The sequence below is a fragment of the Periplaneta americana genome, chromosome 15, assembly GCF_040183065.1.
Source record: "Periplaneta americana isolate PAMFEO1 chromosome 15, P.americana_PAMFEO1_priV1, whole genome shotgun sequence".
NCBI classification, from domain to species: domain Eukaryota; kingdom Metazoa; phylum Arthropoda; class Insecta; order Blattodea; family Blattidae; genus Periplaneta; species Periplaneta americana.
In genome coordinates, this window is record NC_091131.1 from 88,005,932 (window position 1) to 88,024,049 (window position 18,118).

Sequence of the window (18,118 nt, forward strand, 5' to 3'; positions counted from 1 at the left end):
ACTTGTCTCTCTGGAATAGCACAAGACTGGGATCATTATATCACTTTACAGAGGTACGGAAACTGAAAAAAGTTGTTACGTACACTTCTACACAACATAAATATTTTGTTTTAAATAATAATTTATTTATTTAAATTTAACCACCAATAGAAGAAGCAAGCTTCCAATTGAAGGGTTCAGAACCATAGTGGACGAAGCGCCATTTACTGAAACCGTAGAAAACAAGGGTTAAAATGAAGTTATTACCATAATTCAATGGAAACGTATAGCAAGTAATATAAAGTATGCACATTAAAACTAAATGATATATAACTTTTCATTAAATTATGGTATTCACTTAACTTTAACCCTTGCTTTCTCCGTTTATAATAAATGGCGCTTGCTCACTAGGACTCTGAACCCTTCAATTATAGGCGGCTTACATTGGTACATATACAAAATACGTAATAGTGGGGGGGGGGGAAAACAAAACAAGCAATACAAACGAAAGAAGGAAGGATACATAATAGATGCTAAAATGTAATCTTGTAGTTAATATTAGTACCAAATGCCAATATAATAATGCAGAATTATTTCAAAATTAGAGTAAAACATTATAATACACTTATTCATAATTTAAATACCGAGGAAAATATAGTTCTTTTAAATATTGTATATAATTTTTTAACTGATAAATTGAAATCTAGTTTAGAACCACAGTTTAAAGACAGAGAGTTGTAAATATTATACATAATAACTAGCAGAATGTATCAGTCCCTCCACGAATGCGTTGACCCCTCAATGTCCCGCGTTCCGTAATCGCCTATGTTGTCTTGCATACAACGACAGTAGCGACAGTAGCACTCAGGGGTCATGTTACATTGAACGCGTAGTATATGAGGCGTTCAGAGTAGAAGTGGTGTAAGTCAAAATTGGGTAATGAGGTTTCAAGTAAAAATTATGAAAAATACAGCACAAAGTAGCAATTAATATATCTTTCGCGCTATGCACTGACTACGAATAGTTTAAATAAATTGAATATTAATTGCTACTTTGCGCCGTATTTTACAGAATTTTTACTTTAAACCTCATTACCCAATTTTGACTTACACCATTTCTGCTCTGAACGGCTCATATGTACGGATGTGTCTTGAATTTTCATTTGTAGGAATTTCAATGGCACTCCCAGTTTCACTAATATAAATATCTCAACATTCCCAAGACTTGTTATAATTCCCGGAGTCTGTAATAAACCTACGATACTATTTATGCTAAAAACACCGAACTTTTGCAGTGCATTAAAGCACTATGATTTTATGTTTATTTCATTTCTTCTCTTGCATACCTACATATTTGTTCTTATTTTCTTAAAACCCTGTTCATTCCAGTGGCTTAGTTTTGATCAAAGACGAATTGAAGTTAATTAGTAGGGTTTAAAAGAGGACGTCAGCTACTATGGCTATTTGCGCAGTTATCTAAAATTCTTCACAAAACAGAAACACAATACAATAATCAGAATGCTTAAAAGAACTAAAAAGCGTTGTCACTCTTAGAAAGAGGTAAACGAATTGAATAAACACTTGCTTTATTCTGTAAAATATGAACGTGTTTTTTCTCACGTTATCAAAACTTCTAATGAAATAATGCTTCTTTCTTGTGGGTTACACGTCTCCAGAATGCGAATTAATATAATTGAACTACAAACTTCTACCTCTGGTTCATGGTTATAAAGCGTTGATAACTGAAACAGAGAAATTTCTGTTTGTCTTTCAAATATCTTGCTGTAAGTCGTCTAGATTATGCATTATTCATTTTCTTCATGCTATTTGAAGAATTTAAATGATATGCTAAACGATTTCTGACGTCTTAGTAGAAGACAAAAATAATTTAATGCTTCCTTTCCTGAAAACTAAGTACCTTTCTATTATTGCAAGTGTATGTTAATCCACGTACTTCCAAAGAATGGAATATAGAGTAGATATACTCTTCCACTGCATGTAGGCCTAGAACGTTAATATCAGTTATCGTGTTTGTTACGGGAAGCAATCCAAAAAGCTACATGATTATTTAACATCCTCTTCTAGCTAAAGAAATTAATTACAAAAAGCAAAAGTAAATATTGCGAAAGCAAAGAAATTGTTGAAAGATAACGGCAGAGAAAACATTCATGGGCTTTTTCCTATAAATAAATAAATGAAAATCTAATATTTTGGGAAAATTAGGAAATACATGAAATAGTTTTTTTGTGTCAAACCTATTGGCTCCCAGTGTGGTACAGCGCATGCATTATGTCCAGATACTCCCCACTCTTCCTACAGAGCTGCGCACGAGATCGGATGAATCTACTTACCAACTATAGGGGAATGGGTTTGTCTTTGCATTCAACTCGGTAGACACACGCCGAACCTTCCCTTCTATTCCTACCCCGTCCACAGAAACGTTGTTCCTGTACTGCACATCGCGAGTGTCTTGACAAAATGCATGAGCTGTACTACTGTCAAGCGAACATTTTTTTAACTTGTAACGTTTAAATGGACATTTATTAAAAAATGTTCGTTGACATTTCTGTAATACTTATCGCATCTTATTCTTTGGCGAGAGCGGGTTGATACAACCCGCAGCATAGCATGAAGATACAAATAAAATAACTCTTTAATTGTAGCCTATATTATGTAGGTTATAATGATATTTCATTTATTTTACATAGACACATCGTAAGCTACAAAATTCAAGCCAATGCAATTACACAACCACCAATCACTTAACGTTTGCACGCAATTATAGGCATTCTCCGAATACTATGCCATATTTTGTTAATAAATTTAGTTTAAGACACTACTATAAATTTCTAAGCTCATAGCCTACTTAAATAATATATTGATGCAGCTAATTCAGAACCGTAAAAAGTAGAGTTAAGTTATCAGTTGTACTTGACCCGCAATATGTACTCGGAGAAAATCTGTTCAAGACCTCATTTCCATAACAATCTTCACAGGATCTCATAGATATTGCTGTCCAGGACACGTTTTGTAGAGTGTCCGGTAGAAAGAGAGTTACGTTTGGGATCCATGCAGTTGCAGAATTGAATTTCTACAAATTCGTGGTAGACAGATGATTTTGTGCAGAGCTTTTTTTTTTAAATAATTTCCATCTTAAAACTTTCTTCATGTAGCACCATCACTGTCACCATATGAATCGATTGGTTCATTTTGTCTCAAAATTGTTCACCATCTCGGTTATCTTTAAACTTTACGTCTTCTTTGTGCATGTAGAGGAGCATCAATTTATGAATTTTTTCATTTTCCGTTTTTATAATAGGCCTACGATTTAATTATTTATGAATTTATTTTTCTTATTATTCATTGTTTGATACACTCTTTTAACACTTACAATCACTGAATAACTTTATATCTTTACTGTATTAACTTTTACAATTTACCTGGCTGAGCACAACAGAAAATCATAAGACAGCGCGGGATCTTCACTAGGCTTCGGACAATGAAGGAGACCACTTTGAAACTAGTCAGCCAGGTAAATTGCAAAATTTAAGACAATAAAGTTATCATAAAGTTATTCAGGCATTTATTTTTCGTTTACTTATAACTTTTGATTTATTCGTAATATCTTCACTAAGATGATGACTAGGGACCGGATTTATAGGTTTTTACCTATTTTTTTTTTTGCTTCTGAACTCTTAATTTCTTCGAATCATGATCGTAGGAGTCATATGTGAATTCTGTTAAACCTAAAAAAACCCTAAATTGGACCTTAGTATCTAAAAAAAAATCCTGAATCATTGTTGATAAGCGTTAGCCTGTATTTGCTGTGCTATATATTGATTTTTTTATTTTGAGAGAAATATCAATACATTTCGAGGGAGAGGGAGAGGGAGAGGGAGAGGGAGAGGGAGAGGGAGAGAGAGAGAGAGAGCATTCTCGACGTGGAGGAGTCTGCCTCAATCCCTAAGGCAAAATCTGTACTTAGCAGTGGCCCATCTATGGTTCCCTCGCTTTCCTGAAGGCACATTTCAGTGATCTTCCAAAATATATTGAGTACTTCGAATCTTCGTCGCTACAACTGAAAAATGCAATTGGTGTCATTGACGCTTCTACCAACATCCGTCACATTAAAACTGAAGAAAGTATTGCAGAGAAATTCAGGGTTTGAAAAAATGGAAAATGTGTGTTCCATTCTCCAGGGGGGGGGGAAAGCTTCAATTTTCAGTTACCTTGGGTACCTGCTGCAGTGGCAGCGATGAAATTTGCACCTATGACGTCATGTGCTATCGAAAGAAGCATTTTGTCCTTTAAATATATTTTGAGAGACAATAGAAAAAATTTCTCATTTGAGAATATTCCAAAGTATTTGGTCATATATTGCAACCAGGAACAGTACCAGTAAATAATGTTGTTTTATTTGTTTGTTACTTTTAAAAATAATTCTTGCTCAAGTTTGAACAAATTTAATTCAGAAGTTTTGTGTGTGTGCTGTACCTTTTATCTATTGAAAATTGAAATTTATTTAGTTATATCAAGGGAAATTATATTAGATAAAATATTGATTGTTACAATAATTTATTCAAACTACAAATAATGTTAAAGGGAAAGGAACAAAAACTTCGAATCTTATAAATTTTGATAAATAGTTTGGTTCTTGAAATGATCAGTTTCGTAGTCCATGTTGCCTTATATATTAAGAATAACAGTAAAGATACATTTTTAACGATCTGCAGTTTTTGCAACTCCTTTCACAGGTTGGACATAAAACTTAAAAAAAAACCTATTTCACCTATTCCAAATCTATCTAAAATGGTCGTTTTAAAAACCTAAAAATCCGGTCCCTAATGATGACTATACGATGTGATGATATAAAAAATTACAATTCCAACTTGGACTGCCTGGAATATGAAACCTGTCTCCGGGACTGCTTCGACTAACGACGCTCCGACGCGACGCAAGAATGCGAATCAATCAAAGCTAGCTGACCATAGCGAAAGTAATTCATTATATAGCATACAACTGATGACATGTTTATCCTCTGCGACCGCCGTTGAATAACCTTGACTGCTTCGAAATTAATTCCGCTCCCTTTCAGGGTGGTGTCTGACATGTAGTCTGGTCAGCACATAATGCACATTCAAGAAGCTGAGAAGCGGAAGACACCAGCAGTAATGTGCTCAATGGCTACAGCCAGCTGACGCAAACACTTGTCAAATAGAAATGTTAGTGGGCAGCAGAACGAAGCTAAGACGAGAGCATGAAGAAGATGAACGAGTTAAACCTTCAGAAAAAGTCGACTGAGAATGTGGAGAGTAAGGACGGAAATTATGAATGGATCTAGAATTCAGTAACAACGATCTCGTAGTTAGTTGGAAACTCTTGTAAGTCCTTAAATTTGTAACATAGTTGGAAGCTGAAACACTTCCAAGAGATCTATATGAGAATGTTTTCGTATCAACCTTAATTTGTAGAAGGTATTCATATGAAATTGTTGAACATGAATTAAATATAATACAGTATAGCATCTCGTTTAGGCATAGTGAAAACGTAAAGAAAGTGCAGGTGACGTGTGGGGGGAGAACGAGCCGTACGATAAACACGAGGGATGCACAAGGTTTTAGTTACAATATTTATGGCGCAGCATTAATTGAAATTATATTTTCCAAAAATACACAAAACAAAAGAACACAAATTACATAACGTTATCATAGTTATGTAATATCATTCGTATATGATGGTTCGCAACAGTTTAGCACAGGCTATATTTATTTACGACTTATGTGAAGCATAAAGACTATAATCAGTGTATGAGGAAGTTCGAAGGGAAGGGAAGCTCCATTGACGACATAACTAACAGGTGATTGTGGCCTGCGAGGCAGCTTGATTTAAGTCCGGGTGATTTTAATCTGTAAAGAACACTATAGGGCGAAAGTGTATGCAAATAATCCGCATACAATAGTATAATTACAAGACAATACTAGGACTAGGATTACAACAACTGAGCTTCAAAGAGTGCTGATTTTAGTCAAGAGGTACCAGTTGTGTCTGGACTGTGATGGAGGGTATTTTCAGATTCTCATGTAAAGGTAGTACTGAATTTATTGAATGAATTTTCTGTTGTTCATACACCGTCATGCAATGGTTTTCGCTCGCGGGGCCTGCTTGCTTGTTTTCCGCCTAACGTAGGCGACTTACAAATAGGAGATCATGTAAAATGCATGAATGGATGGACGGATGGACAGGTAGGCAGACAGGAAAATAGACATTTGTGAGTGTGTCTTCATTGCAAAAATTTGCTCCTAGTTAGTTTAAATTTGTCGTTAGAAACTCTTGCTTATGACCAGATAGTGTATACGGGATGACTTAAGGAAAAGTGAAGTTGTTTCGTATCAGAGTATATGGCACGTGCCGCGTCGTCCGTCTTTCGTGTACCTGGCGAGTACAGCAGCGTAAAGAACGAAGGAACCCCGGTCCGTTCATAATAATATTGCAACGCAATGTGTGCAGTTGTGTTATCCTGTTCAAGTATTTATTACGCTTTGAATAGTGCTGTGCTGATCCAGTCATAATGTCGAAGGCAAAACGTTCAATTCGCTCAGAGATACGAAGTGCAGTTAAGTATGGGAGTAACATTTTAACGAAGACAATATCGTGTGTAATGTATGTAAAACTGAAATAAAAACCAGAATAACTCAGGCTATAGAGAAACATTGCAATATTATATCGCACAGGAAATGCACTGAAATGAAATCTGAGGAACAATCTTCATCATCATCATCATCATCATCATCATCATCATCATCATTTAGTTGTGCGGGTCTAAACGAAACGTTTTGCAAAGACATGTGCAACATGATGCTCAGTGCAAATATTCCTCTAAAGAAATTGAGTGATACCCGTTTTAGAGGTTTTCTTCAGAAATTATCTCGATACAAAAACTGTTTAAGCGATAGGCGAAGACGATTCAGGTTCGACAACTTACGAGAATATATCGTCGTTTACTGCAACGCTAGTAATTCCATTAATGATGACGAGGTATGTGCTACAGTACTTCATTTTTCTTTTCCTTCTGACTGTATGGAGATACAGTAGCATGTTGTCGTCGTCTGTTTACGTTTAAAACCTGTTGAGCCAATGGTCTGAACGAAAAAAATGTAACATATAGCAAATGTGAACCTACATTCAACGATAAGTCATCCCGCATCCACTGTCTACTTATGACACAAAGAAGAAAACAATCACAAAGAAAAATAATTGAATACATAAATGGAAAAGAAAATGAGTAAATTTAAGTATCGAGTTTCATTTGTCGTCTGTAGTAAGTGATCCGGTATAATTTACTTTATATTTTCATTTGTTTTGTCTCGATTTAACTTATCCTCGTATATCGCGTTCTGCATTGGAGCACGAGGACACTGTACTCATATTTCACGCCTGTTGCTCCCTCCATGCGATGTGGAGGAGAGATTGGAGAAACTGATACAGACCACAAACCCCAACACATCTCCTTGTTACCGACGACTTCCTTGCCTGGCGGATGGATAGTGAAAGGCAGGTTTGGTCGACCGGCAACCAAAACTGACAGGCATATTGGACAAATGCTTGCCTGCAGGCAAGCGGCTGTGATAATTCTGTTGTGCCTACAAATTGAAGTTAGCTCAATATTCGTTATGAATTACAAGGGATACCCTATCGTATTTAATTCTGAAGTAATATAAATTGTGGTACTCAGCGCACAAATGGCACAACCCACAAAATTATATTTCTACACTGCCTCTTAGTAACAGTGCGCGAAATGCGATACACAAACGAAAATTGTACTGAAATCTCATGTAAAAACTGGGAATGATTAAGCTGATCGTATTAAACTCTGCCTCAAGCACATACAGTATATATATATATATAGAAGCAAAGAGTACATTTGGAAATTATGACTTAGGCAGCATTGCGAACAGTTCGATTCCTGATTTCGCTGGAATCTGAGTGGCGTGCTGTTCTGTAGATTTATCAATTCAGGCTATAAACTTTCAGAATTTTCTATCGGCTGTAAATCAAAAGGATTTCAGAAAAATTTCGATTCCATGTCAATTGTCACAGTTTCTCCAAACTTACCAGTGAATTCTGCTGTAGGTCTTGAAGTAGGTTCTTATAGACTATTTGATAAGACGATTTTCTCAACACTCTTCAAGGTAGTTTATAGTCAAGGAAAGTGAAGTTGTCTATGTTCTACATGATACTGCCGCATTTCAAATTTATCCATAAATGCTCTTAGCTAATCGATTATATGTTGTGCAATTCTGTAACTCGCACGCACAACGTGCTAATGCTATTTGATATGTCTCACCTTTTTGATATCCCATTTTTACCTTTAGCTGTTTTGAAGCAGATCTAGACAGCATTTCTTTACTAAAACCTTCACTTTCTTTATTTGTAACATAAAATGTCATGCGTAAGAAAGTGTAATATAATACAAGCTTTACCTCCCTTCATAATAAAACAAAACTCTTTCTCTTTCGACTCATAACTAAAGGGAAATGATCTGGAGATTATAGGCTATTGTTTTTCATTTAAAAGAAGGTGCCACTTACAGCAGACGCGAGCGAACTTGTATCTTGCAAGAACCGCATACAGACACTACAGCTAGTACAGAATCCGTTCTACCTGCACTGAGTTTGTGTTGACACTTTGAGAGCACGAGTTGTCCACCCATGCCTATGGAAGAAGAGTAATTTTAGCACTAATTACAACTTTTAATACAAATATTTCCACACATTTACATTTTATTCGCTTTTTTTCCCGATTCTTTAATCAGAAACAATTAAACAGGAATTGCAATTCATTTTTGTTTCTGTTGAAATAATACTTCGTATGTTGATCCAAGTGACGAAAACGAATACTCTAGCGAACACCCTATGCTCAGTATGCTAAAATAGGGCCGTCTTATATTCCCTCAGTAGTACAACAGATTGAAGGAGGAGTACATAAGAACTATAGTGTCGCGCTGCTTTCGTGGATCGCACTTTTTCTTTATTGGATTTATGTCATGGAGAAAAAGCTCGACGTTTGACGTCAGCAGGCAGCGAGGAGGAACGCGTATACTAGCGTCTTAGAGACGACGCGCGACGCTCCCCTCGCCAGGACTCTGTCGTCATGGGTGACGTGTAAAGCTATTGAGTCTAGTCGAGATGGGCCTTCTGGATGTGACGTCATTGATCACGAAAAATATTTTGAATTGAATATATATCTACATATACATATTGGCTTTCAAAGGAATGCATCGTGCCTATTCGTAAGGAAACAATAATGTGAAGGTCATAACTAGTGGTGAAAAATATATGCAAGTACATATTTGTATCGGAGCTGCATAACTTAATGAAACTTAGTAATTACATGTTTCATGTTTAATTAAGATGATTGACTCTTGGTTGTTTGTTCATATTTTGAACGTTTGCGCATATTTCGAAATTAAGAGCATATTTGATGCATACCGTATATATTTTTTTGTAGATTTCTGGGCTTCCGTAAAACATGTAACTCTTTAAAGGTCACGTTAGCGTTGTCGGGCAGTTGTTATGCAGGAGAGCCATTTTTAATTAACACTGCGGAACCTTAGAAAGCTTGGCAACGCTGTGTGGTGGCGAAAGAAACTGTGCAACACATTCTTTCCAGCAGCATCAAGCAACTGGAAACACATGGCCTGTAGCTTAGTGAAGGTTTGAAGGTGTTTGATGCTGCCATCAAATGTGTGAATGCTGTAGGCGGTAAGCAAAGTGGTGGTATAAAGAATAAATTGGTGAACGTCCTCAGAAAGAATGATGATCTGAAGAAGATGAGTAAAATTAGCACAGTGCTTCAAGGACACGATAGTGATGTGGTCATTAAATCTATTGCGTTACCAGATTATAAGTTTTGTCCCCTCACTTAATGTGATGTAGGAATAACTTTTTCTAAGCACAAGTTATTTTTTTTTACGGACAGGAGAAACAAGTTAAATCTTGAAAACATGGACAAGTTATTATACCACAAAGTTTCATAATAATCATGAAAGGAAATGAATTGTCTGTGTCAAATTGGTTTCAATTAAATTAGCAATAGCCAATAAGGCAATAACTAACTAAGAAATTACAGAACTGTTTTTTCCTTTAATCCTAATAATTTGAATATATCCCATTATCTGGTTCGTGTATTGTTTTTCGTAAGGTCCTGTACTTAAGTTTGCCGACTCTTCAGCTTTTAGCGCATATATAAGTGAATATTTTGCCATTTTAAGTGCATATTTTAGGGATATTAATGCGTATCATTTTCAACACTAGTCATAAGGAAGACATGATTACATTATCATAGTACCGAAGAAAAAATTCATACAAACTTGCCCTCTATGGACATTTGTGACACCATTTGCCAAATGATTAGAACTCTGCTTGCCATGGCAAAGAACAGAAAGGGGTGTAAGTGCAATGTAAACAAATCAATTGTCGGGGCACAATGCTGAACCTTGATTTCTTTTAAGTTTTGCCCCAAATGTAAGGCGATTGCCAGGAATTTCATGGCGAATTCTTGGATTCAGCAAGCCAAATACTCGCATCATCTCAATATCATATCATCAATTTCTTCGACGCTAGATGACATAGTAGTTGATATAGAACCGCTGAATGACCGATTAAAATAAAAAATGAAAACTTTGTTTTATGATAATCTATAAAATCTGTCGAAAGTGTAGAAATATGATATTAAAAAAGTAAGTTAGTGATCCACTTCGCGCCGGCCTGTGTAGTAACAAATTTGTAGGCCTGAAGATGACGGAAGGCGGAAAAATACACTCACTCACTCACTCACTCACTCACTCACTCACTCACTCACTCACTCACTCACTCACTCACTCACTCACTCACTCACTCACTCACTCACTCACTCACTCACTCACTCACTCACTCACTCACTCATTCACTCACTCACGCAATTCACTGTAACAGACACGTTGTGTGTAATCTGTTACAGGTAAGATTACCGGAACTCCGGTTTACAGCGCCACGTCGATATCAGTTAACATGCATGGGCTTGAAATTATATCCACTGGACCTGTAGTAGCAACGGTATGAAAGAATAATCCGGGATTTTTATTGGCATTTGTTCTGCGTGTGCTTGAATTGCCTAAGTAGATTCCGCTATTCAGGAATGAATACCTTTTGTGCTGAATCTTGAAAAATAGCATTATTATCGCTGTTACTGCAGAACACGTCAATAATTGGTATTCAGCGGCTGATAAAGGCAGTAAATTAAAGTAGTTGGACTCGTATTGTGGGTGAATTAAATTTAACTGCACATCTGAGTTCTCGAGATTTTTTATTTAATCCGTGGTGTAAACGATTGCATTCCGTCAGGAATATTCTCAGAGCACATGCCGGATACATAACTATTTTGTTTAATCTTTTCTATTAATAAAATTTAAGTTTTTAAATTTTCTTTCTCAATGTTTCTTTGCTTTTCGCTTCATTTTTATTTTAATTATTTCTCTAATTTTATTTATTTTCTCCCATTTTCCGCTTTCTTTTCTTTTTCATGCTCCCTTTCTTACATTTTCTCTTTTCTTTTGTATTTAGTTCGCTTTCATTCTTAACTTTATTTAATTTTTCCTTCTTATTGCTAATTCATTTTTATTTTTCATTCTTTTCATATTTCTTTTTTTCCTAAATTCGTTTTTCTCCCTTTCTCTGTTCATTTTCCTTTTAAGTTTTTCACATGTTTGTTTCCTTCCGTCTTTCTTCCTTTTCTTTCTTACGTTTCTATGTTTTTATAGTTGCTTCACGTATATTGCTTGAATATGCTGCTGACAATAACAGTAATACTATTACTGAATTCAATATTATTACAATTTTGACTAAATTGATTAGTCCGCCGTCGTAGCTATGTGGTTTAGCGCGTGCGCTTTCCAATCAAGCGATATGAGGTTCCATTCCCTATGTGGGCAAAGGAAGAAATTGATCTCTCGTTCATGGGACTGCTTATTCGTCCGTTATCTTTTGATTGTTCTGTGATGTCTCAGAGGAGGTTGTGCGTTATGCGATATCATGACCATACCCGCATTTGTGAGATGTCTAGTATAAGGTCAAATGAATAAATCGCAAATAAGAGGAGGTTCAGTAGAGTACTAAAGAAAATGGATTTTACTATTTAGAATGCCAATAAAATTATCATATGAATATAGAAAGTATTTCAAAATATATCTAGTTAATATCAACCAATTTTGGATACATTGAATGAAATTTTAAGCCAATTTTTCTACTATTCCTTTACTGTTTACATTTGTTTCTAAATATTTTGTATTTCTCCTACTATTATATATTGCCCTTCAAGAATTTCGTTATTCGTTAGTTATAAGTCATTACTTGTGTTATTATTTTAATCATTGTACTTGTTCCTGAATCACGTATTTAATTTGTAACCGTAAATCATTGCTTGTAATATCCTTTTATTACTCTTAACTCATCCATTGGTCATGAATTAAGTATTAATTTGAAAGTGAAAGTCAAACTTTGTTATATTAATGTATTATTGATTATATTTTAAGGTCGTGTATTTACTCTGAAACTGTTAGACATTCTTGTATATCTTTTGCATTGATTATTCCTCAAACATCTCATTAATCTTTAACAGGATCTATTCTTTCATTAAGGTGCATTCTTCTACATAATTCATGTGAATTGTAACTGTGACCACAATTTTATATTATAATTTTACTATAGTTTTTTGGTTATAAAATATGAATTTTGATGCCAACTATAAACCCTAATATACCTCAGGGTGAAATAGAGTTTATTAAATTGGATAATAAAAAATGAAATATATTATTCAAATGTAATCAGGTTCCAAAAATATATAGACCTCCAACACCTTAGCGGTTCCAACTTTTTGTGTGTAGCGAAATTTGGCCACTTCAGAAACAAGATTTACTGTAGAAGTGATTTTTAAGACTTTGTTATAAAAACAGAAGTGAAGTAATTTGACAAGAATTACAAATAACATCTATTTTAGAAAGGATCAGAAGTTACAAAGGAAAATTGGATCCATTTATTAAGAATACACGACAACAGGATCCTTCCACAAATTTTAATCATTGCCCTAAAGCAAAGAGAAAACTAGGGGTAATTTTAAAACATCTGACGATTTCATTTTATATGCGAAACAGACCACCTGGGGCCTGTTTCTCAAAAATACTAGTTTAGTAGTTCACCAGTTACTAGTTACCAGAGTATATTTCATCAGCTCTAGTAGATTCTGTTTCTCAAACTATTTTACCAGTCTATTAACTTGTGACAATTTTTCACTAGTCACATGATCTATTTCACTAGTCAGCTGATTGAGTTCATTTGTTTATAGCCATTGGTAGGTATTGTTATTTGAGTTTAGAAGGCTAAGTTGTTTGTGTTTTGGTTCTTACTTCTCTCTTTTCTTGAAATTCCATCAATTGAAAGCAAATTAACTATACTCAATATGATTAATGAATCAAATGATATATTATTTGGTGCTTTTTCAAGCATAGTAACAAAAAATGATAAAGTAAACGAATGGACAAAAAAATTTGTAATATGTGAGGCTATGGAACTGATACCTCAGAACAAAGATTATGCATACGTTAGGGACACTTACTGGCCCAACATTAAGAAAGCAACTTTGACGAGTACCAATTCAAGTTCACAGTATCATAATATGAACACATTATGTAGCTAGTGGGTCTACTGGCGACATGAATGCTACTTATGACTTGAAAAATTCGCTAATTTTTTTTTCAGTTTTACGTTTGATCTATTCGTAAATTAGTGTCGTTTTGTATTTAATTTGTAGGCTAAAGTTGACAATATCAGAAGAACTGGCAGTGGAGGAGGAGAGCCAGCAAAAATTACTGCTGTTGATGAATTGGTATCAGATTATTAGGAAAAAAATTCTGCATGTGTTGCTGGTCTAGGGCAGAAAAACCAGATGGCATTGGAAATAATCAACATCCCAATTTGTAGAGCAATTTGTATTTGAAGCTTTGCTGATAATGCATGACTTCTATTTGTTTGTCTTGTTATGGCAGGTCCCACTATATTGAACAACTCTCCAAGCTTTTCAGCACTTTATTTAAACCATTCATTATATTTAAACAATGCTCCCGTAAAGGAATAATAATTGTTCTTTCTCGATATAGTTTTAGCTCTTCTCACAACAACTTCTTTACTACTTCAATCGGAATCACTAAACCACTTATTAAAAAAATAACTACAACATTTTGTTTGATTATCTGAGAAAGATTGCCACTGGTAACTGATAATATAGAAATCACCAGTCTTTAGAGTCTTGTAGGAATATTCCTGTGGAATACTAGTATAATCAACTAGATTAGCATTTTGAGAAACAGAATCTCTTAGGAACGGGTGAAATCGACCAATATTACTAGTCTGTGAACTGGTAACTACTACTTTACCCTTGTAGTTTCTAGAAACACAGACTTGTAAAACAAACTATTATTACTACTGTACAGACTAGTATTACTAGTCCGTGAGTTTTGAGAAACAGGCCCCTGGTCTAATATTGTGAAGAATATATGATAATGGTAGTGGAAATGGTGGTGATCATTATCATCAGAGCGACTAGTAGAATAGTGAATTAGTCGACTAATTATTCGTATAATTCGTACAAGGCTTTACAGTTACTGTTCTAAATAATGACGAACACCTTTATAATTGCAAATTATGAAAATAATTTTCAAAAATAATACACAATTTAATAGTACATTATGCAACGAGCCTATAATGGTAGTAATTATGATCGACCATATTTCTAACTTGAAAGTACTGAAAATTAGGTCTTTTTATGGTTATGTGCGAACTGACCTGAATTGTGAGATGTGCGCAGACGCGAAAGTATTGATTTTTTCCGAGGCCGAATGTCATTGACCTTGGCACAGAATAAGTATGAACATTAGTCTGATATAACCTGGAAAATGATTTAGAATTGAAAAACGAGATGACAAATTGAATTTATTTTAATATTATTTACAATTAACGCTAATTATTATAGTAACAGAACATAACCTTCTGCGACAGTATTGGATTTCCAGCCTCCGTGACTTTTCGCTAATTGTCTGTCGATTGCATATCCGAGAATAATCGATATAACGGTACAAATCTGACTTGTGATCGGCTGAAGACCTGTACTTTAATGACATGCATTAAAGGACTGCTACCAGGTGTATAATTACTACATTTCGGCATGGTCGAACATAAAAATACGTACAGTACTGGCAAAAAAAAAAAAAAAAAAAAAACCAGACCGACCCTTGTAGCTGATTTCAGAGCCTTGTTCACTCCAGAACATGATAGACTGGTAACTAAGACTTTCTTGGTTCGAATCCTGCCCGGGAACGAAAATTTATTTTAGTTCCTTATTCAAATTTATTCCCAATACTTTTTCATTACTGGTAAAATTCATGTTCTGGGAATAATAATTTAATCGCTGCAATCGAAAAGTATTGGGAATAAATTTGAATAAGGAACAAAAAATATCTCCTTCGCAGGCAGGATTCGAACCACAAAAGTCTTAGTTACCAGTCTATTTTGTTCTGGAGTGAACAAGCTCCGAAATCAGCTACAAGAGTCGGTCCGGTTTTTTTGCCACTACTGTACATAAATAATTTGAAATATCTATCCATCAGTCCGCCGCTGTGGCTCTGAGGTAGCATACACGCTGCTTTATCCAAGCGGTCCGTATTTCGATTCTCGGCGTAGGCAATGGAATATATCATCTGTCTACGGGACTGGGTGATTGTCACTGCGGTGGGCCTGCATTTGCCATTCCCATACCCAGGGAGGTCCGAAATATGCAGATGTGTAGTGTCGATTCACAGACAATATTAAAAATTTCACTTCAAAATGAGTTTTCTCTATCTTAGTATTTTTTTCGTGAAGTGAAAAAATCCGGTCTACTCCGACCAACACGTCCTCTTTAACATCGTATCGAGATGAGAGGAGCTCATTTTGTTTCCTATCGTTGCAGATTTGAATTCTGCGTTCATAGAATGTAGAAAGATTGCTACATGTTCAGTTTCTTAAGAACGGAGAAAACACATTTTCAAACGTTGCTTCTCAGTTATCCTCCCTCCCGTATACCGCAGTGGTCTACAGGGGAAGTAAAACTAGGTATTTCACAGTTGCGCCCCGCGATGAATTGGGAGGCCTAGACATGGCATAGTTGCGCCCCGAAGAAATCAGGTAGCAGAATGGACATGGCATAATTACGCTCCGAAGAAATCAGGTACCAGAATAGACATGGCATAGTTGCGTCCCGATGGGCATAATACACACGAAAGTGATTATGATAAAATAAATAAATTACTTAAAAATATTATAGTGGTAGCTGCATTGAAATCAGGTAGCATAATGGAGAGGGCATAGTACACACAGAAGTGATTGTCATAAAATAAATAAATTACTTAAAAATATTTTACTGGTAGCTGAATTTTTTAAGAACATGTCGGGTGGAGTTCCCGGGTAGCTCAGTTGGTAGAGCGCTAGTACGTTCAACCAGAGGTCCCGGGATCGATCCCCGGCCCCGGAACAATTTTTCATTTGAAATTATTCAAATCTGCTTTACAGGGAGCTTTACCTGAATGATTAGATTTGCATAATATATACGTCACTGTGTACTTTAACAGAAAACCACAATTCCAAGTCACACAGAGATTGTGTGCACTCGATGTGGGTCTCTGGCGTTTCGTCAGCCCACGCGAGTTGTGTGGATATAAAGGGAAAAGTTGAGACGGTGTCGGGTGGAGTTCCCGGGTAGCTCAGTTGGTAGAGCGCTGGTACGTTCAACCAGAGGTCCCGGGATCGATCCCCGGCCCGGGAACAATTTTCCCCTTGAAATTATTCAAATCTGCTTTACAGGGAGCTTCACCTGAATGATTAGATTTGCATAATGTATTTGTCTATTTTACCGTTTCTGAATTCCTCGATCACGTGGTTTAAAAAACAGTCTTTCATGGTATGTCTTAATATTTCATCGGGGCGCAATTATGCTATGCCTCTTTTCTCTACCTGATGAGAAAGGGGCGCAACTATGCCCACAAAACAGGGACCCTTTTATATCTGTTGCATCTTACCTGACCGTGGGGCGCAACCATGCCCTGCCCGTGAAACTAATAAAGGTAGAAAACAGAAAGAAATCCATAAAAAATTAAAAATTGACTTCGTGTGACATTCTAGGTCTATGTCATAATTACCACCCTAGAATTAATAATTAATATTTGTGTAATATTTTTTGTAAAAAGTTTATAGAGGTATGATGTACAAATTAATGACAGTAATTAACTGTCGCAGGTTTCGATATAATATTAATAACGTCACAACTGGTGTAGCTTTACAGTTTACATATTTATAACATTGGATGTCAAAAGTGCGGCCGGAAATAACATCCACAATTAATGGGAGCTGGTAATACATCAGCAAAGAAGATTAATTATAGATGTTCCGCCCACCCGGAACTCCATCGCTTTATCGGAATCCGATATGATTGGTTCCGAGGCTCGCCTTGCTAAATCCCCTGTGACTATTATCCGTCAGTTCATCATGGGACATCGGTGACGATTACAGACTACGAACTTGAAATCTGCAAATATCACACTCCAGAGAGGACGCCATACAGTACAGTAAGAGCTCTGGAGAATTTTGCGCTGTCGCATGTCGTGCAGAACTGTTTTCATAGCAGCTTCTTTGAGAATTTTTATACACCTCCTCTTCGGGATGACGATGATGGTGATAATGGTGATAATAGTAATAATAATAATAATAATAATAATAATAGTAATAATAGGGTTCTTCGGGGTAATTCGAATAATTTCAAACTTTCTGACCAATTACTCCAAAAATAAGAATTTTATTCTTTTATTTAATAGGTGGGAGGAAACTTACATTCGGGCTCGATCCCGGCCCATTTAAGTATGTTTAAATGCGACAGGCTCATGTCAGTAGATTTAGCTGGAATATAAAAGCGGGACAAAATTCCGGCACACCGGTGACCCTGATATAACTTCTGCACTTGCAAGCGACGTTAAATAAACCATTTTTTTTTCTTAGGGAATGTTTAGGAGTTATTTGATCCTG

The 18,118-nt window shown here is 35.7% G+C and overlaps 1 non-coding gene across 1 annotated transcript; it reads left to right on the forward strand.

Annotated features, from left to right (window-relative positions):
• Nucleotides 1–16,792: 16,792 nt before the first annotated feature.
• TRNAN-GUU (transfer RNA asparagine (anticodon GUU)) lies at nucleotides 16,793–16,865 on the forward strand. Its single transcript has one exon. It is a non-coding gene; the product is annotated as a tRNA-Asn (tRNA).
• The last annotated feature ends 1,253 nt before the right edge of the window (nucleotides 16,866–18,118 follow it).